Source organism: Alexandromys fortis, unplaced genomic scaffold (genome assembly GCF_014885135.2).
Source record: "Alexandromys fortis isolate MF-2015 unplaced genomic scaffold, M_Fortis_MF-2015_v1.1 scaffold_301, whole genome shotgun sequence".
NCBI classification, from domain to species: domain Eukaryota; kingdom Metazoa; phylum Chordata; class Mammalia; order Rodentia; family Cricetidae; genus Alexandromys; species Alexandromys fortis.
Genome location: NW_026068170.1, coordinates 275,661 through 298,019, shown reverse-complemented (window position 1 = coordinate 298,019; position 22,359 = coordinate 275,661). Strand labels below are relative to the sequence as shown.

General features: G+C 36.2%; 1 non-coding gene across 1 annotated transcript; it reads left to right on the top strand.

Annotated features, from left to right (window-relative positions):
- The first annotated feature begins 16,451 nt into the window (after positions 1–16,451).
- LOC126492182 (U6 spliceosomal RNA) lies at positions 16,452–16,558 on the top strand. Its single transcript, XR_007589545.1, has one exon. It is a non-coding gene; the product is annotated as a U6 spliceosomal RNA (small nuclear RNA).
- The last annotated feature ends 5,801 nt before the right edge of the window (positions 16,559–22,359 follow it).

The window sequence follows — 22,359 nt, the reverse complement described above, 5'->3', positions numbered from 1 at the left end:
TTTTTTTTTTTTTTTTTTTTTTTTTTTTTTTTTTTGTATTTGAGTTTAACTGCTATGTAGTCACAGCTTTGTGGAAAGCTGATATATCAGGAATTATATTTCATATCTTAAATAAAACATGTTTCTAAATTTAAAAAAAATAAAAATTAAAAAAAAACTATATTTCAAGATATGTGCCTTTTGCTATTCTTTCTGATTTCTCTCTGAGTTTGCTAGACAAAAATACAAAAGACAAGGAGATGTCATATACATAATCTCCTTTCCTAATTAGAGTTCAATTAGTGGACAATAATAGGTAAGTGAGCTAACATGTTATCAATCCTTCATTGACTTCTAGATTTAAAGGCTCAGGGAGTGGGATGACACATGCTATTGCTTATTCTGATGCCCGTTCAATATTCTGCATAGGCCAGAGCTCAGATAAGCTGAGCTGAAACTAATCTACCAGTGTGCAAAATTAACCCATAAATTGTGTCCCTCAGTGCCAGGAGTGAAGGCATAGTCACATAACAGTTTCTCCAGGAAGTTAATCAATGGGTATTTTAGAAAAAAAAACATGCCTGAAGGTAATTGAGTTGATTTTTTAATTAATTTATAGCACAGGAATGCTCACAAGGAAGGGTTACTTGCTACTATGATCCCAAACAGGAAATTCATGTCATAAGACTGTGAGATCTCACTTGGCATCTAAAGATCAGTTTTATCTGTTGGTATCCTGTATTCAAAAGCACTGTTTCCAGCATGTATGAATGAGGTCATTGTAGTTATTGCACTGGGTGATGCAAAGATAGCTCTTTCACTGTGTCTGACAAACATAAGAAGTAGATGTCACTATTGGTAAACGACAATTCCATCACAGCAAACTTTTAATTGGCCTTAAATTGGTACACAGTTCTTTGCTGTGCTTCATCTTTTGTGAGATGCTAATAAAAATAACAAATCAGAACCCCAAGTGTTGCAAAAAATAAAAGCCTATTAAACCACAGACTAATGGGAATAGTATTGTCATAATTTTTAACCATAATGACGTTTCACCTGGGATAGCTTCATCTAGTTATAATAACTTTAGAATACTTGCAAGAAGTTTTAGAAGTATGCCTATATATTTAGTTTTTTTTAAAATTTGTTTCTTATAAATTTTCTAGTACCTCCCATTCAGGTCTTAATTGGTAACTGGACACCAATGTCTATACAGAGAAGCTTTGGAAAGTGAAATGGGGGAGCGAATGCCAAAATCTATAGCATCTATCTATCATCTATCTATCTATCTATATCTATATCTATCTATCTATCTATCTATCTATCTATCTATCTATCTATCATCATGATCATCATCTATCCACCTATGAATCATCTGTCTATATAAAGATCATCTGTCATTCATCTCTCTCTCTCTCAACTACATATCATCTATCATCTATATGGATGTAATCTATTTATTTCTGTTTCTATTTACTCAATACATTTATTATGAATTTATCTCCTTCAGTGTTGCGCCCCTGATGACTTCACCTCCAGGCTCTTTTAATTCCGAAACAAACTTCAACCACTTTATTCTGCTTCTTACTCTGGCAACAATCAGTGCCCTTGACAATATAAATAAAGCAGCAGGAAAGAGACAGAGAACCAACAGACAGCAGACAGCACCACTGGACCAGGTGCTGTCTTCAGAATGTGCTGCTCAATAGTAGGCTACTGTCTTCTCGTGCCCACAGGAGAGATTCTTTAATCACCCACAGTACTGATCTCCTGTTTTCCAGGTTATTCTCTCCGGAGACAATCTCCTGCACCCTTCTGCTCCCCTGAAGAAATACACTCATAATATTCTTATGTGAATTAAGAAAGGAATAAATTGTCAAGATTCTTTTTCCAATTTTATCCCTAACCTCATTTATCTCCTACCTGGTGTTTTGCAGAATCCTTTGTTGTTCTTCCTGCTTCAGGGCTTACTGAGAGTGATACATTCTGCTATATTGTATCTACGGTGTTCACCAGACTCGTTCATTCCTGTTACAATCTGAAAGGTCTTTGTCTGTAGAGTCAGAATCCCCTGCTTTTCTCAAATCTGAAGGTTCAGGATGCTTTTGTTATGCAGTCAGGATCCATTGTCCTTGCTCTCTGCAGTTGGGTTTCAGAGAACCTAGCGTTGCCTTATCCAAACATTTATACCAGTTTGTAAAGAACTCAAAACTGGGTTATATTAGTAGAAGGCATTTAAACATACAGCCGGCATGAGCGGAACACTAATGAAATGTGAACCGCATGAGCACAAAGACTTCTAACAGAGTGGAGAAACCCAACGTGGGGAAAGCAGTGTGGGCATTCAGGAGCTCTGTGGCAAGGAAAAGAAATCTGACATAAAAGGGGGTACACAATAAAACATTTATAAAATAATTAGATCAATTTCAGAAAATTAATGAGTAAAACTTCAAGCTAACATTTACTGAGAAAATGTCCAATTCTAGCTGTGATGAATGAGTATATAGTAACCAAATATAAACACAATATTGTGTTTGTTTCCACAGATGTGGAACCTGAGATCTAGAGAGAATAAACCAGTGATTTCCAAAAGTCAATTTTCAGAACAGAGACAGCATGAGTCTATTGTCTACGATTCCAACCTTCCTTGCTTTATATGGAGCTAAGACTGAAAGCAAGAGAGAACAACAGATTTCATACGGCAACACTCTCCAGTCTCCTCTTTGGCTATGCCTTTCTCTCATACGGTCACCATTGCCTACTGGAATGTTGTTGCAATATTTACATTTCAAGGGTGCTTCTTGGAGATACTGACTAGAGAAAAGACCACAAATTGGTCTCTTCTGCTGTCCCTTCATGTCTCCTCTTCCTGCCCTAGCCACCTCAGGCACTGACTTTCACACGCTGAGGCCAGTCCTAACCCTTTTTCAGCAGAAACCTGAAAAAGGGCCTAGAATGTTTTTTTTTTTTTTTTCCTCTTTGTCTGAGCTGTGCCTGATTTAAGAGATCAAGTGCTCTTCGCACACCCAAGGCTCTCATTTCTTACATTATTGTGATGTTTTTGTATTAAAATGGGCTGTGTTTTGGGAAGAGTGGATGGGGAGTGGGTTGTGGCGAGGGGACCCAGAAGAGGGTTGGGAGGGAGAAATGTGGGTGGAATGTACAAATAAATGTAAAATAAAATAGAAAAGAAAAGCAGTGGGTTATGTTCCTAGAAAGAAACCTTTTAGCATGGCCTGTCCAGGGCTGATAGTGGGCTTTCATTCAATGTTAAATGCAAGAAAGATTGATGGCTTAAGACTTAAATGGTTTTCCTAAAGTAAACCTTCCAAAAGATTTATCTCAATTAAAAATTGAGACAACTGACTTGATCGACACTTTGTTGGATTAGTGTTTTAATGTAACTAAGTACTCTTGAGTAAGTAAAAGATATTTTAAACAATAGAAATTGAGCTAGTTATTATATTTTTAGTGCAAGAGTACATTAATTCAACCAAACAATTCCCAAAGTTAGAAAATAAGCTAAATTTAATTGGCCAAAGACCCGAAGAATTACCTGTCATTAGGTAATTGTTCGACTGGATTTATTCAAATGGTCTGCTTATGGATCTCTGAATTTAGAAACAAGAATGGTCTGGTGATGAATAGGTGTCCATAAATATAGCTCACTCTCTAAAAGAGGTGATCTGTAAACATAAGGTATTACTTACACCTGTCAATAAAGGAAGGTACGAAATGAGATATTTTTACCATCCCCATTCTTACGTTATGTCTTTTCCTCCTTCAGACAAACACTAAGGAAACTATAAAAAATAAATCTATCCACAAAACGACTGGCTCACAGGATTCATTTTCATCGTAAGTGTAGTTTTCCATCTTGCCTCACTATCCAAGTTACACAAAGCAATAGGCTTCAAGACTACCCATGTAATTGCATCCTGCTAGCTTCTCTACCTTGTGGCTCAATAAATCTGAGCCATAATATAAAATTCTTTAATTAACTGAAAGAAACTAACACATATCCATATATCTTTGCTTAAAAGCAGCTTGATTTTTTTTTTCTGATTGGAAAAGTAAAACAGACTTGCAAATTCAAATAATGCAGAAATAAAATTGAACACCAGAATGAAAAGTAACAGTGCCCAGAAACATGAACTGTTAAAGTTGTAGCATCTCTACACCCATATATATGATAATTCGTGTAATTAATATGTAATATGTAATATTTTTTAATTGATTCACATTTTTTGCAATTTGTTTTTCTATAGTACAGTTACTTCCCATGAGAAGGCTCTTGCTATACCTGAGTCTTAAAAGGTTTGAATAATTTCATGTTGTGTATAAATTTATATAGCATAGCAATTGTTGTCAGTTTTGAATATTCTTTGTGTGCATGTGTACAAAAAGTCTTTCTAAAAGCTGACAGCCTAAACTATAGTTTATATTTTAAAAGTGAGAGTTTTCCGAACTGCCTTCATAGGAATTCTGTACGTTGATATTCGCAAAATTTGTACATTTTTTTTTTGTGTAGGACTTTGCATCTCTGTTTGCCCTGTCATTTGAAACCTCATTAGAAGTGCACTAGGATCATTTAAAAATGATCTGAATTTATAAATATGTTGAGTGGTCTTTAGTTATGAGAGGTTGTGAAATCTTTTAAATGTGAGCATGGTTGTCAGATCTAGGCCACTTTAGGCAGGAGTTCTAACCTTCCTCTGCTCTGTCTATCCAACCACCGTGGGGATCACTCATTGTCTGCTTCTCCTACCTTGAACACCATGTTCTCCATGATGGGCTCTGCTTTCTCCAACCACGAGTCTCAATAAATCCTGTCTCTCTTAATTTGATTCTGGCAAGTATTCTTTTTTTTTTTTCCCTTGGAAGGAAAGAGCAGCTATGACATATGGGAGCTAAACAAGAGAAACTATGTTCTGAAACACACACAGAGCTGATCAGTTACATATTTATAGAGTATGTAAATCACTGTATTCAATGAGGTCAAAATATTTCATCAACAGATAAGATTTAACCTTTGATGAGAAGTGAACAACTTTCTTTTTTGCCACATTCTTTTCAACATTGCAATAATTTTGTCTTATTTATAAGCAGGGGAAATAATATTTTCTTTTTTTAATTTATTTCTTTCTTTATTAATTAATTAAAGATTTCTGTCTCTTCCCCACCGCCGCCTCCACTTTCCCTCCCCCTCATTCAGCTTTTCCTATATTTATATATCAAATATATTATATATAATATATTTTTTCTATTGGTCAATTTTTATATATCTAACATTTATTATTTTAATATATCATATATTATACTACATATATTACATGTATTAATAATATATGTTACTAATATTCAATATATTGTGTATTAAAAACTGACATATATATAGTTTAGAGTCTATGATTCCATTAATTGCAAAGTAAAATTCATTCATATATGCAGTTTGTTTAAAATGTGTTTCTGTATTAACATATTTCTTCCCCATCTAGAACGTTGGAAATTATCCTATAAAACTGGTAAAGGAGTGATTTGGAGACTTGGTAGGTAAGGGATAGAGGAGGGCAAATAAATTTGAGCAGACAACAATTATTATATAATGATATAATTGCTTACTGCAAATACAGATACACCATATCTTTTGGTGTAGTTATATTCAGTTTTATTTTTGTTGGCTTTCAAAATATGGCATACAGATATTAGTCAAGATCTGAGGTTAGAGAGCTGGCTCAGTTTTGAAGATCAGTAACCACTCTGTTAGAAGACCTGACTTTGATTCTCAGTACCCACATGCGCACTCACAACCATCTGTAACTCCAGTTCCACAATATAGAACACTGTGTGATGGCCTGGGTGATTACTGCACTCCTATGATCTGCAGAAACACATAGGCACAATACTCATTTACATAAAATTTTAAAACTTAAAAAGAAAAAATCCTGGGAAGAAGTTAAAAGTACATATGTATGGAGTACATATATAAAGGTGATGCTAAATTAATTGTAATTTCTAGCCCACATTCTCTTCATATGTACTTTGTTGCATGCTAATATTTGAATTAAATCCATCAAGTTCAGGTACTTAGCCTGTATCTCTCCAGAATGATAACTTGGTTATCAACAATAGTTCCTAAGATCAAGCCATGTCCTAGAGAAATATATAGTTTCAAAATATTTGTTCTGAAGTCATTAATGTATTTTATGACTCAAATTTGAAAAGTTACTCTCATAGATTTATTTTTCCCTCTGAGGACCAATAGAAACAGAAAGCTACCATTTGAACCGAGTTACTCCTGGTCCACATCTTGAAATATAATACAAGCTAATATGACTTAGTTTGGATTTTCATCAGCACAGGTGGTGCATGGGCTGCCACTCTGGGTTATTTTGGAGCAAAGTACCTTTTAGATCATGTGATGTGACATCAGGCATTGTTCCTGGAATTTTCAAATTTCATTTAGAACTTATTCTTCAATATAAACTGCTTAAGAGTAAAAAGAATCAAAGATCCAATGTTTTAGTTTACTAAGGGTAAAATTATTAATCAGCAAAAAGAAAGTTCCATTATTCAATCATCCTTTTAAAAGAATATGCTGACTTTTATAAAGTTATTGGTTGGGATGTCTTTAAATGAAAACTGAATACCACCTCAGCTGATAGAATTTAACTAGAAGTAGCAGGCTGCTCATCGGGAAATACCCTTCTCTAATATTAGTAAATGAAATCTAGGGCAAGGACAATTACAACATGCTAGAACTGGCTGTGCCAATCATGCAAAATCCAGGAGGTCCCTCCTGCGAATAGTTAAGTTGTGAAATATTCCTATTGTTAGCAAATCCCAAAGCTCTCTTTGAGCTGTTAGCTGTATAAATAGGGTGTAGAATTCTGGGTTTTGCTTTTTCCACAAAAACTGTGAAAGGGCGATTTGTTGAATGTGAGCGAGCAGCCGAGAGAGTTGAATGAGAAACATAACTCAAGACCTGAAGCCTTACACATTTAAAAATGTGGCGTGTCAAGGGGCAAAGTAAACACTTAGGGCACAGCCAATGCATATGTCATTAGCCTAGTCGTTATAGAAGTCAGTCCTGGGGTCCTTGAAAAATTCGAAGTAGAACTCACAACCCAGGTGCACCTCTCCTTGGGTCCTAAGTCAACATTCTATGCAGATACGGTCACATCGGTGTTTGTTACTGCATTATTTGCAACAGTGAAGTCATGAAGTTTATATCAACAGATGACTAGATAGAGAGAATTTCATATGTGCATTATGTAGTCTTGGCCAACCATAAAAAATAATATATGGATGCTACTGGTAATTATCTTATTAAATGAAATAAGCGAGACTAGAAAAGACAAATATATTTTCTCTCATATATAGGTCCTAATTTTTTTAGACAAACATGAAATCACAACCATATACTATATATATATAATATATAAAGTATATGTGTATGGAATATTACTAATCTCTGAAAAACAATGATCTCATGATATTTGTAAATGGATAGAACTAAAAATAATCATTCTTTGTGGTATCCCAGACGCAGAAAGACAAACACCATATATACTCCTTTGTAAATAGATATTATGAGTAAAGTATAAGATAACCAACCTAGGGCTGGAGAGATGGCTCAGAGGTTAAGAGCAGTGGCTGCTCTCCCAGAGGTCCTGAGTTCAATTCCCAGAAACCACATGGTGGCTCACAACTATCTGTAATGAGAGATCTGGTGCCCTCTTCTGGCGTGCAGGCATACATGGAGGCAAAATGTTGTATACATAATAAATAAATCAAATCAATCTAAAAAAAAAAAAAAGATAACCAACCTACAGTCCACAACCCCAGGCAGGCTAGATATCAAGGTGGGCTCAAAAAAAAAAAAAAAATGGCTGCATGGATTTCCCTGGGAAAGGGAAGTTGGAAAGATGTCTGGGTAAACAGGGGACAGGGGTTGGTAGGTGGGATGCAGTATCGGAAAATGAGGGATCAGTTTGGGCATAGGAGAGAGGTTAGGGGCAGGGTGGAGGCGGAGAGCAATGAAAGATATTTCTTGATATGAGGGGATTTCTAGGTACGGAGAAACCTGGTTGGTGCCAGGGAAACTCCCAGGCATCTACAAGGACGACCCCAGCTAAGACTCCTAGCAGTAATGGAGAGAGTTCTTGACCTGGCAATCTACTGTAATCAGTCTGGTGACTACCCTAATTGCCATCAGATAGTGTTGACCCAATAATTGGTGGAAGCAGATGCAGAGATCCACAGCCAGGCTGATCTTAAGTTCGATTGAATAAAGAGAGGAGGGATTGTATGAGCAATGGGGATCAAGGTTATGACAGGGAAACCCACAGAGTTCTTGGGAACTCTGGACCATCACCTACGGAGCCTTCTTGGACAGGCCTTAGACCACTGCATGTGTCTGACAGTTGCATAGCTTGGTTTATTCATGGGGCTCCTAAGAGTCGAACACTTAGCTGACTTTTGGGAACTTGTTCCTCTTGTTGGATTACTTTGCCCAGACTTGATGCAGGGGAAAGAGCTTGATCCTACCAAAACTTGATGAGCCATGTGTTGTGAATTATAGTCCTTTCTGAATGGAGATGGGAGGAGGAGTGGGTGGGGAGGGGAATGGGGGGTGGAACAAGAGGAGAAGAGGGCTAGAAGCTCTTGTGGTATGTAAAATATATGAAAAAGTTTTAATAACAAAAAGAAAAAAGTAAACTGTGTGCACGTGTGTGTGTGTGTGTGTGTGTGTGTGTGTGTGTGTGTGTTAGTAGGCCCTTTCTCATGACAAAATATTTAGGACAAACAAATTAAGATTCATGGCTGGTGTTTATTATATAGCCTTGACTCTTCTGTACTTTATTTTTGTATTACCAAAGAAGTACTTGTAAATATTTTTGTGAATAATCAGCATAAATTTTATCATTGAGTTCTGGGTTTGGGCTTGTAGTTTTCGCATGAAATTGTTTTTGTTTTGTGAGACTATTTGTCATTCTTATAATTATTTATACATTAGAAATTAATACCTAATTGTACACTTCTAAAAGAGACATGTTAGTTGGGAAATGCTAGGTTTTAAATGTCAAAATTACTAGATTATAAATTGCTTAACAGTTAAAAATTTGCATACCGCACCTATTTAGGTTGGTTAGGTTTGACAAATACAAAACCTGAGATAAGCCACCACAACTGAAGTAAAGAAATTTTTAACGTAATTGACAAATAATTTCAACTTATATGATTTATTTTTTTCTACTTTATCGTTTCAAAACATTTTATCTTTTGCAATGTTCCTCTTTCCAAGATGCTATTGATTTGATTCGAACACTGTTTAGTTTTTTTTCTTTGTTTAAAGTTTCATGTGAATATAAACATAGAAAATATGATTTTGTGCCTTTTTTTCTTTAGCTCACTATATTTGTATAATTCATGTTACACATATGAATAATTTTTTCAGTTATCAACTAATTTATAGCCACAATAATCTTTCAACCTTTTAAAATGAACATTTACATATTTTTTGTATTTTTAATAAAACTGCTAAATAGTTAATTACAGCTTTTATTGAGTGCATGCGTTTGTCTTTAGTTGTAAGGAGTGGCATCATCGGGCATGTAATTAAACTTTAGCAAATTGCCAACCTCCCACAGCAATGGCAAACATTCCTACTAACATTGTGCTAGAGTTACTTGTCTGTTAAAAGTCTATTCACATTTTCATAGATGTCTTCTATTGGTTTATTTGTTATTAATATTTTGTATTGAACTGTTATTTTTGCATTTTAATTTTATTTTATGTGTATTAAACATTGCCTGCATGCTTGTCTGTGTATGGTGTGCTTGCCTGGTATTTAAGGATTCCAGGAAAGAATATCAGATCTCTTAGACCTGAAGTTACTGATGGTTGTGAGCCACCATGTAGATGCTGGGAACTGAATATGGGACCTCTAAAAGAGCAGCCAGTGCTCCTGACCAAAAAGTCATCCCTTCAGCCACTTATGATTTTTGTTTTATTTTAAAATAATTTTAATGATTCTTTGGGAATTGCATGCCATGCACCCTGATCTCTCTCACTCATTTCCCAGTCCCTCTATCCTTGTGCCCCCATAAGAGAAAAAAATATTAAAAAACACAAACAAAAATTCCCACTTCATTCCTCTGTCTTTCCTGCCTCTCCATCGCCTCTTCATTCATCTTAGTGACACTGTGAGCTGCTCAAACAGCTTTACCTGCAATTGTTCATTGTAATGAGCTGTTGGTCTGGTTCAAGGCCCCAGGCTTTTGGTATACTATCAGTACTAAACCTTCATTGAAACTCCTCTTAAGTATCCTGCTGTTGCTCTTATTGTTTGAGATCCTGAGGCTGTGTTTCCACAGGACTAGTCCCTTCATGCACTTTAGCAGGTCACAGATGGAATAGACGTTGGGATGGGCAGACTTAAAGCACAGGATATGGGCCTGGGTGGTAGCTGAGTTGGTCAGTCTTGGTCTATGCTGGGATTGCCCCTCTCAGGTGAAGGGCAGAGCCAACTGTTCTGCACCTGTGGTGAGGGGTGGGATCATCTCTCTCAGAGCCAGGTGTCTGCTTCATTATGGTTTGGAGACAAGGAACTCCAAAAGCTCCTCTGTTAAGGGATTGATCCCCAACTGAGATGCTCATGAGAGGTGACTAGATCATGAAAGTAGCAACTTATCAACAAATTACCAAATTATTAGGAGGTCGAGAATAGTTGATGGAATCAAGTATCATGGAAATTTTCTTGTGTGCAGTTCTTTCCTGTGTTTCCCAGATGCCATAAGATGAAATTTTTTCTCCATCATGGCGTTCTGTCATGATGTCTCCTCAGGAGTGGCAGCCAGGTAGAGACCTAAGCCACTAAAACTCAGTCAAGAGCAGCCTCCTTTTAAGTTACTGTTCAAACATTTATGGTGTAAAAGATTGCATTACAAAAATAAAAAAAAGAAACTAAAAAATAAACCAAAGCATAGGCTTCTGTGTTGGTTAGCATTAATTATCAAATATGCATAATCTAGAGTCATCCAAGAGGCAGGCTTCCGACAGAGTCTGTTGGGATTTTCTTTATTGCATTAATTGAAGTAGAAAGACCTACACACTATGGGTAGTACCCTTTCCTAGGTAAGATATTCTGGACTATGTAAGAACAGAGAAAGCAAGGTGAATATTAAGCATACATTTATATTGCTCTTGGCTATAAATAGAACACAACTATCTACTTAGAGTTCAGGGACCTTGACATACCCACAAATGATAGATTACAACCCAGAACTGTGAGCCAAGTAAATGTTTTCTCCCTTAAGTTGCTATTGTTACATTGTTTTACCAAAGCAATGGTAAATAGAACTAAGATATCACCCCTGTGGAAAGCTCTGTGTGTAACTAAAAATAATGTGTATTTGGTTTCTAATTGTTATATTGTTTTTCAAATGTTCTTTAGGGCAATTTGGTTAAAAGTTATCCATGTAATTTAATTTATATCCCCACTCTTTCTTTTCTGCTTCTATCATCAACAACTAAGAAAGTTGTGTTACACTGTATGTACATCCAGAATTAAGAATAATTAAATTACACATAAAGAGCTGTGAATGCAGTTTTAAAGAATTGGGAAACACAAAATGCTATATAAATGTAAGTTTTAATTATAGTATTGATATAATTAGATTTCTAAGATGATACATCTGAGTTCATGTGTAGAGTGGATGGCAAGTGGTGATAGAGACTGGACAGAAAATAGAGTTAAGGAGATCATAGTGATGTTCCCTTAATAGTTAACAAAGTTAAAATTATCAAACTAATAGAGTAAATGTACAGAGAAAAATGTGCCATGAGATGTATTTGCAAATATTATTGAATTGGCTTGTTAACTCATTATATTGGATGATGTATCCAAATTATTAATATTGAGTAGGAGATGCCACACCCAGGAAGCGAGATCTGAGGTAACAAACCACAAGCCTCATGGTAAGTGTAAAATAATAGAAATGAATTTATGTAAGATGTAAGTGCTAGCTGGGAATACACCTGAGCCATTGGTCAAACAGTGTTATAATTAATGCAGGTTTTGTGTGATTATTTAGGTCTCAGTGTCCAGGAAATAAGAGTGCAGCCTCCGTTTACAGAACTCAGTCCCAATGGCTAAAGCTCAGAAAACAATGTGGAAGAAAGGGTAAAAAGACTGTGGACGCCAGGAGTATCAGGGATTTTGCTGTGAAACTGGGTCTCCTAGTTACATCAAAAGTTACACTTGTTAGGTTTCACCCATACTACTGCCTAAACGTGAGCTGAAGAAGGGGAAATTAATGATGATGCCGAACTCCATGGGGAAAAGCTCAGGAGGCACGATCCTAAAAAAGAACTACAGGAATGGAGAGGTGGCTCTCCCCAGGGAAGGGTACAGCAGTTCAGTACCCTGCCGTCAATCCTTAAAACATATATACAAGTAACATGATATGGACTCAACAGGTTATATTTGGGAATATATATTTATGCAATAACATTTGATGACAAATGAGGCCTTGAATTTGAAAAAGAGTACAGAGGGTTATAGGAGAATCTGTAGGTTTGAAAGAGAAGGGAAAAGTGTTATAATACATTGTGAAAAATAAATGAGAACCACAAAACTCTTATTGGTTATCTCATGGACAGAGATCAGTTCATATAACACGTCTTCTTTACTATGAACTTCATCTCTCTTGATTGGACATTTCTTCTGTCTACTAAAGGTATAGTTTGCTCATTATAAAGAAGAATTCCTTAGAACTAAACACAGCAAATGTGACTTTGACAAGCTGCCTACTCTGCCAGAGGTCACTGTCTTCAGTTCACAGAAATGAAGCAGAAATAAACAGAGCAGTATGACCCCCAAGCAGTTTTCTTTCACACATGTCTCAGTTTCCCTTTATTTCAGTGATAAAGCACTGAACAAATTTAACTTGGAAACAAAACAGTTTATTTGGTTTACATGTCCAAGTCCCAGTCTTTCACTAAGAGAACTCAAGGCAGGAACCTGGAGGTAGGAACTTTAGCAGAGGCCATGGAAGAAATTTGCTTACTGGCTTACACCTGTTGGCTTGTCAGCCTGCTATCTCATATAACTTAGGAATACCAGCCCTGCAGTCATGCCACCCATAGAGGGCTTGACCATTCTACATCAACCATTAATCAAGAACATTTCCCACAGACTTGTCTATGGGTTAATCTGATAAAAGCATTTTCTTAATTGAGATTCCCTATTTCTAGATGGCCCTACCCTGTACCAAGATGGCAGAAGACCAACCAACAGAGTATTCAAAACAGAAGATGAAGTATTTGCATGTGCATATTTATTTCCTGTGTGTGTGTTTGTCTGCATTTTATAATCATACAATATACATAGACTTGGAGTTTATGAAGGCAGGCATGCTATTTTTTTTTTGGTTCTCAATAATAGTTGAATAATAAAACAATATTTGAATAATAAAATTCTAACACTTAATATTTTAAAATTGCAGTTAAAATAATATTTTTGAAATGAAGATATAATTTGGATATCAACTCAGAAAACCTTCATTTTACAGAAGACAATAATAAATAAATATTTATTTATTTATTGACTCTAATTTCATTTCTGTAGCTGAGATTTCCCTAAAGGCAGATATCTGTTGTTTTAAGGTGGAGGCCACTAGTCGGTTCCTGGCCACTTAGCCCCAAAATGACCACACAGACACTTTATTAATTAAATCACTGCTTTAATAAATAAAGCAAGACAAGTATTAGAAAACTTTAAAATTCCCAGTTAATGAGTGTCAATTCTAACAACCTGACCTTTTCTCTTTAATTTCATTAATTTTTATTTTAGTTTTGCTAACTACATCCTATGAGGAAAGCAATTGAATCCCTGTTGATGTTCTAAATATTTCCTGATGAACTGAATATGACTAAGTGGTATTTGAAGACATATTTCAAATGATATTTATATTTGCTAAATGTCATTTGATAGCAGACAATTTGTTGAGAGAATGAACAGACAAGCCTAGGGGATAGTAGATATCTGTCTCTAAGGAAGTCTCAGCTACAGGAATGAAATTAGAGAGTCAACTGTGATGTTAATTGAAAGTGAAGAAACAAAAGTATGTTTTGATGAGTGATGTTACTGAGTATGTGGGATCTCCCTTCTATGCTGTGATTACCATTAATGAATAAAGAAACTGGCTTGGCCTATTGCTTGGGAGAAGGAAGGCAGAGTCAGAGAGAAGCCATGGAGCTGCTACTGGAGACAGAAGCTGGAAACTTTACCCGGTAAGCCACAGCCATGTCGTGATACACAGATTACTAAAAGTGGGTTAAATTCAGATGTAAGTGTTAGCCAATAAGAAGTTAGAGCTATTGGGCCAAGCAGTGATTTAATTAATAAAGTGTCTGGGTGGTCATTTTGGGGCTAAGTTGCCAGGAACCCACTAGCGGCCTCCTCCTTACAACAGTAGATATCTGCCATTAGGGAAATCTCAGCTACAGGAATGGAATTAGAGAGTCAAACTGTGATTTTAATTGAAAGTGAAGAAACAAGGGGATGTTTTGATAAGTGATGTTACTGAGAAGATGGAGCAAAACTGTCAGTTTTACTTTAGTCTCATCACTACGTTTGTTACAATGTTTCAGGCTGTATTCGAAGTCAATGTAGATTAAGACAAGCTATATGGTGAATACGGCTACCTGGATATTTTGGGATATTAAGTATATCTTAATATATTTTTTCTCAAAACATTGGATGTGGGAATTCTCTGGTACTTTCAGTTAAAATATGTGCATATATTATATGAAGATGTTCCTACAATTTAACATCATTTTAACTTGCTGTAATTATTGTATTTTGCATTTAACCGCACCAGATTTTGAAAATTACTCATTCTGAATAGAAGCCGATGTGAGGTCTCTAAAGTGCATTTTGTGCTAAGTATGAGACTGACAACTTATAAATTGATTCATTCTATCTCAGTTGCTTAAAAATCTCTTTTTCAAAATTGTTGAGTTGTCTTCCATCAAATAAGAAAGGACAATGGTGAAGAAAAGAAATATAGAGGAAGGAAGGAGGATATTAGCATTCAGGTACACTTGCTGGAACATCAATGCAAACTGGTAGATACTTAGTAACCATGTGGGGATTAATATTTTAGCGTGTGTTGCTTAATTTATGAACTTCTCTGCTTTATGGACAAGAAATGAAGATATTTATAGCGTGAGTACTGAGACAAGATTTACATCACAGGGTTACACAAAAGCCACTGGTTTCTCTCATTGTTAATACGGTTGACCACTTTCTTCACCTCATTTCTTAATCATCTGAATTTTATTTCTCTAATTACACACAAACACCCAATATTGGCTTATTCATAGAGTTCCATGTTTGATTAAAAACTTCACATCACTTAAACATATTTCTTGAAATGTACTTTAGTACATCAATTATTCTACTATATTAGAGCATTGGGAATTTGAGGGTCACCGAACCTTAAAATAATGTATTGACATTGATGCATGTAGATTTTTCTCGAGCTTCTGATCATAAAGCAAGAAACTTAGTAATTGGAGTGAAATCTCTGATTCCATCAGTTTCATAATTAGCTTACATATTCTACTTCAGGCTACTTGACCCTTTGTGACAATTGCTGTTGAACGAGAAACATACTTTTCTGGGTCATGCTCTGTGTATTTTGTAAAACTCTGTGAGAGGACAGCATGAAGGTAGAACCAAAAGATAAGAAGTGGATTTGCCAAAGTTGAATAAAGAGAAGACTGTAGTTGGTAGATAAAATTTAATATGTTGAGTTATAGTTACTCATCTATACAAATAGCACTCCATTTTCTCTCTTCTGTAATATAGAAAGTTAACAAACACAGCTCAGAACATCATACTGCTCCACAGAGTGATCAAAGGAAAATGCTTCTATGGTATTGAACAGTGGCATCTGATATCTCTTCAATTCTTTGTCCAAGATTAGCTAAATAAATTTGGGGGTGTAGGATAATGGGATAATATGCATCTTTCCAATGAAAACATCATTGAAAACTTTTAAAATGTTATAAAAGAAGAAAACTGATAAATGTGGCCTAAGTGATTATATAAAATGCATGTCAGAACAACTTTCTCTGATATTGTACTCAATATTCATTATTTATTAAGTTTCTATCATATAGTTCAATTTTTTACACATCAACTTCCTTATTGAAAAGCCAACCTCAGTTTAAGGAAGTTGCATATTTTGAGAAATGTAGTGGTATTTAATGTAGTTTAATAAATAAGCTTGACTAAACATCAGAGAGTAAAAACAGCTCCACTGGTCAGCCTTTGGTAACACACACCTTTAACCTCAGTAACCACACTAGTTGCCATAGAAACCAGGTGGTACATGCCTTTAATCCCAATGGTAAATGTCTTTAATCCTAACCCTAGAGAATATTACAAAATGGGATGAGTGCTCGCTTCCGCAGCACATATACTAAAATCTGAGTGATACAGAGTAGATTAGCATGACCCCTGTGCAAGGATGACACGCAAATTCGTGATGTCTTCCATATTTAAAAAAAATGGGAGGAGACATTCTCAGGCTTTTTCTGAGGTTTTCTGGAGGCAGGATCATCATTTTCAGATTGAGGTAAGAGCTAGTGGCTGTCTATTTTCTTTTCTTGACTTTTAGGTTGAACCCCAATTTCTCTGAGTTTTTATTATTCATGCTCATTTGATGCCCAAATTTTGGGGCATTAATTTACTAAAAAGCCATTTGCCTGAGGCTTTAATAAATACAATACCTTATTATCACAAAGGTAGTTTTTACTAGCTATTTTTTTTTCTTGGTAGAGTATATTCTTTTGTATGTCTCATAGTTTGTCATTGCTAAAACTAGATGTTTTAAGCATGTTCTTATGAATTTAGAAGCAGGTATTATAAGATGTTTTGTTGCTGCTGTGTCTGATTTTGTTTATTGAATGGTGTTCTTTAATCAAGCAAGCTTTATTAGCTGTGGTCACTGCTCCCTCTACTTGATTATTGTGGTCAGATAATGATTAGAGAGAGTTCCCCCCCTTTTTTTTTATAAAAAAATTCCTTAAACCAATGAACGCTCCAGCTGTAGTCAAGTGGTTGTTCTCTATGTTGAAAACACTTTCAATATTTCAATGGTTTCTATATTTATGCTAAGTGAGTGAGGGCTAGTCTGGTAAGCGTCATGAAAGTGTTATTGTTTTACAGCTTTGCTTCCCATGTATTTGGAAGAAAATAACTACTTTGGGAGAGCTTCAGTAATGAGCCTGGATATTAACTTTTTATAAACACAATTGGACAAAAACAGAGATCCATGAATTTGTATCATATAGAAGGAAAGTGTGCTAGACTGAAATCATGCACAAATTATTCATTTTGGGGTATGTATGTTATAAATGATAAATAGTTGAAAAATATCAAATTATTTATCTTTTGCTTTAAATATTCATGGTCTTCTCTCCAATACATCCAAATTATATTTCTCTTATGGATGGCAATTGATTTTGTTACACGGGGGATGCAACAGGATTGAAAATAATATTTAGGTTGTAATGCCTAAAATTTTATTTTGAGTTAAAAGAATAGCTTGAAAGGTTGGCTTTGAAAGGAAGAAAAATATTAAATTCTCCAAATACCTCATGTAAAGTTACTTCTTCAAAAAATAATTGTGGATTTTTTTCCCACAAATGTAGAGCTCAATAGAAATTAATAAAAAATTGTGGAAAACTCATATCATAGTTTTTATTCTTCAAGTGCAGAGTAGATCCCTCAGTGGCAGTAGAAGTATTACAGATAGAAAAAAATGAGGAAATAAGAAAACTACACTGAAATTTTTTTTGAATTGTTAGGTAGCAACCAAAGCAAAAGGATAGAGAAATGTAATTATGTATCATGGTATTTTTTCCCATCTCCAATTTACTCTTATACCTAAAACATGGATGGAGAGGCAATCTTAAAAAAATATTTTTGAGAAATGTGAAATCTAAACATAACAAATATTTTGACTTGTTTTGTAGAATTTCTGGATGTGATGACTTGAGTTTCTGTTTTTTGAAATACTCAGTATCAAGAGTGTTTTTCATCAGCACTATTTGTGTAGACATAATGCGATAAATATGCATTCATTTGTAAGCATAATCAAATGAGGGGTTAGATTGAGTTTTGATTCCATGAAACATGTTTTCTTTCCTGTTTAATACTGATTGATCCTAGACATTATATTTTCCCCAAAGATGGAGAAAACAAGTTTGTCTGACAACTTGGCTAAAAGTTTTTGCTACAGTATAATAGGTACAGGAGACAAGATGAGCCTCTTAACATCAAATCAGAAATCTTGAGGTAGGGCATATTCTTCATGACTGCTATATTACCATGAATAGATGAGCTCAACAGACGAGCCAGAGGAATTTATTGATTAATCCATCTCAAATAAAGTAGAAGAAGTTTAGGCAGGGTTATTCTAGCTGCAGCTTTCTCCAGGAAGAGTTTGTAATTTTGCTGGTTGTATTTCAGCTGCCCAGACCAGACAGCAGATCATCTTTTTTTTTTTTTCATTTCCATTGGCCAAAGTTTTTTATTTATTTATTTATTAGAAATTTCTGCCTCCTTCCCACCACCACCTCCCATTTCCCTCCCCCTCCCCCAATCAAGTCCCCCACCCTCGTCAGCCCGAAGAGCAATCAGGGTTAGCTGCCCTGTGGGAAGTCCATAAAAAACCATGTATTATATACAGGAGAACCTAGAAGATATGCCCCAACACACAAACTGCTGTTTTTCTGTTGCCACTATGAGAACAAAGTAAACTTTTATCACAGAATGACTGTATTTAAGGGAAAGATTCAAATATCAGGGATCATGTACATAGAGAAACTGTTATTTGAAGAATGACTACATCATCCCCGATAATGACTTGAACACTGAGTAAACTAAAGGGTCAAACTTAAACCTTAATAACCAGAACACTGCAGGGCATGGTGATATTGTTTGTATAATTTGTATCAATGGCTCTTTGTAACAGAGCAAAAGTGCTAATGGGTGAAATGCCCAAATGGCTTTAGAGAATGAAAGGTGACGTGTCAACAATTCATCAATGTAATAGGATTAAACTTGTCATGTGATTGCGCAGGGCAATGAAGGCACAGGAATAGAATGGGAGCAATGCTGCATGACGACGCAATGGAGTTGGTGCAGAGTTGAAAAGAGCCAAGTAGATTTCACAAACAGCTCAGTGTATCCATCCCCTTTCAGAGGTGCACACTTGGTGCAACTTTAACAAACACACCTTTAGGTTACGCTATTGAATTACACTATCCAAAGGGAAAAAACTTCCTAAAAGAATGGCCCAATGTTTGACTGTGGGTCTCTGCATCTGTTTACTTCAGTCCTTGATAAAGCCTCTCTGATGACCACTGGTGTAGCATGATGCATAAGTCCCAGAGACAGATATTCAATCTGAAGTCAGAAAAGCATAACAGCCAGGCTCTGGTTCTGACCTTTACCTCAGTCCAAAACGGCAATCCTGTCTCCAGGAATTCTCAGAATGAGACTCACCAAGAGCTGTCTCTTCCTGTCTTATATTTCTCTCTAGAGTTTGGGATTAAAGGTGAGTAACACTACTGCCCATTTTCTATGGCAAACTAGTGTGGCTAGTGGAATTAAAGATGTGTTTCACAACTGAGGCTGATCAATGGGGCCGCTTTACTCTCTGACGTTCAGGCAAGCTTTATTTATTAAAATACAAATGAAACATAACTACAGATTGGGCCAGACACCAATCTATGAGTATTGCAGAATAGCTTTAAGATATTAATACATTGACATTTTTTTCCCCCTACAGTCCTGTTTGGTTCTATCCTAGATCTCTGGGCCACGCAGCCTCTGGGTCCTGGTGCTGCAGGCAGTGTCAGGGGTGGGCTCACTCTTGAGGTCTCAGACTATGCCAGTCATTGGTTGGCCACTCCCACAATCTCTGTACCATCCTTACTCTAGCCCATCCCATGGACTGGGCAGAGAGTTGGTTGAAGATTATGTAGCTGGGTTGGTTCTCAAAAACATTAGGGAGAGTTGTGAATGTGGCTGAAGAGGGTGAGGAGGGATTTTAGGATGCATGGGGGTCAAGAACAGCACCCCCCCACACACACACAAACCCTACAGAGTTAACTAGCCTGGGTTCATAGAAGCTCACAGAGATGAAACTGAACAACGTGGCCTGCATATTACCGACCTAGGCCCTCTGCATGTGGGTGACAGTTATGCAGCTTGATCTCCCTGTGGGACTTCTAACAGAGAGAGACAGGGCTGTCTCTGACTCCTTTGCTGACCTTTGGGATAATGTTCTTCTTGCTGGGTTGTCTTGTCCTGCCTTAAAACAAGGCGAGGAGCTTAGTCCTAATACAACCTGACATGCCTCTTTTGTCCATATCCGTGGGAGGCTTGCCCTTACTGAATAGAAGCAGATGAAGAGTGGATGGGAGGTAGTGAGAAGGTTTTGGGAAGGGACTGGGAGGAGAGGAGGGAGGGGAAGCTAAGTTTAGAATGCAAAATAAATACATTAAAAGAAAAGAATACCACAATGGCCTTGATCACTATTTCAAGATATGGTTTTGGTTTTTCTCTCTCTGTTTCTCTCTTTCTCCCTTCCTCCCTTTTTTCTCTCCCTCCCTTTCTCCCTTCCTTCCTTTTCTTTTCTTTATTTGTATTTTTTTTTTCCAAACAGCGCTTTTCTGTGGAGCCCTGACTGTTTGGGAACTTGCCCTGAAGACCAAGCTGGCTTCTTTCTTTTCCTGTTGTTACTTGGATTTTAGAGCTATCTAGAGAACAGGGGATATATTTTTCCATTGCTCCAGAATATTGAATATAGTTATCATTTTAATCTTGCCACTTGGAACACAATTTTCTCAATTTTTAGACGAAGCAGAAGAGAAAGGCATATATAATGTAGGAGAGAGAATCTGCTGGTTTTGTTCGTATATACCCATTTCCTTTCTTTTTCTCTTCACATATATGGACTTCTTATCATCATGATTATTTCTTTTTAAGTTCCTTTGCTCCTAAAATAGCTAACTGGTGTTTGGGATAGCACTGATTTGGAATGGTTTACGATGGTATATAAATTGAGGCCGACTATTTGGAAAGTGCTTTTTACTAAGCAGTAAAATGGGAATTTATTAATCATATAAATTATGTCGCTGAGATTGTTCTAGCTACAGGTAGTATATCAGGAGTTTTATTTGTGTTCTCTTATAAGCTTACACTACTCATATCTAAAATAATGTAATTAATGCCGTACTCAGAGGAAAATCTGTGAAGGATGTGGAGCTAAGACAACTATTACAAGTTTCACAGGCATGAAGCAAGACTCAAATTCAAATGTAAAATCATCCTTTTCTACCACAGGCACAACAGCTTTCCCATGTTATGTAAAGTCTATTATTCATCATTAATTTTCTTTGTAAAATTTTCTTCTCTCATCTCTGATGTTCTATGATGGCAATGGCTATATCAACAATTATTTTGGTTTTGAGTCCCAGGTGGAGATAATCACTAGAATTTGCTTACAGGCAGCATCAAGTTCAAGAGAGGATATACAGGTTATGACCAGGGTAAGCATATTAAAGCATATCCAGGGGCCTAATAAAGAAGGATGAGGACTAAAAAAAAAAGGAAGAAAATAGAGACCTTCTACATTTTAACATGCTTTAATTGAAACTCATTTATTTTTTAAAACAGTAACAGTGTGAGGACTCCAACAGATCCTCTATAATTAACTTTCTTCGTGATGGAAAACAAGTTAATAGGATGCTCAGCATTTAGTTCTCCAGTGAAGCAAGATCTATTTGCATAGTCATCAGTATCCCAGACATGTCTTCTGCAAGCAGAAACCTACAAGTACTGCTGAGCAGAAAAAGTCCCTTCTGCCCCCAGGTTTCTTATCCAAAGTGGATAAGAATTCTGCCTTGGGTTCAACATGCCAAGAGTACTCCAGTGTTCAATACTCCATTCCATATTCATTGAATTAATATTCTGCCTTGATTAATGCAGGCTGAATGGTCGGGGAGTTACAACTACTTCAGACAAATGTGTGCTTGTTGTATGTGGGTCTTTTCCCTAGGGAATGGCACTGTGACTCCCCTGCCAACCAGGGTACAATGCTTTAAATTTCTAGTAAGGTAGATCCTTTTGAAGAATGGGCATGACATGTGTGCATTAAATTCTATGATAAAGTTGGCCTTACCATTGTGGTTAACATGGACTGTAAATTTTATGAGAAAAATCATAGGATATTAGTGTCAACCTAGTCTGTGCACATATTTCTAGGATAAACACAAAGGAAAGAAACAAGA